The sequence below is a fragment of the Aplysia californica genome, unplaced genomic scaffold (assembly GCF_000002075.1).
Source record: "Aplysia californica isolate F4 #8 unplaced genomic scaffold, AplCal3.0 scaffold00747, whole genome shotgun sequence".
NCBI lineage: Eukaryota > Metazoa > Mollusca > Gastropoda > Aplysiida > Aplysiidae > Aplysia > Aplysia californica.
This window is the reverse complement of record NW_004798017.1, coordinates 211,123-211,532: the sequence shown is the minus strand read 5'-3', so window position 1 is coordinate 211,532 and position 410 is coordinate 211,123.

Genomic DNA, 410 nt, shown 5'->3' with positions numbered 1-410 from the left:
AAAAATGCCTGGGTAAGGTAGACAATGACATAAAAAGGTGTAACTATACAACAATGAACAGAACAACAGAAAAGCCGCTTTAAATAAATAAGGAAAAACAAAACAAGCAAGGAGGTTTTTTTGCAAGGAGGTTTTTTTTTTAAATAGGGGAAATGTTGCGATTCCTTGTATTCCCTAGGAAACATTTATTTAATTAGATGTCATGAAAATGATGATCTGACCAGAAAAAAGAAAAATAAGAAAATGAGGGCTTGTCGTAAAAGTGCGGGTCCATAATGTGGCTCGAACTCTATAATAATATATTGGTCTGTCATGTGCATAATAAATTAGTTAACAAATTTATTCTAGTAAATCGAATCAAACTTAAGAAAACAAGTCACTTAACTGCTAACTATAATATTATTTCTTGA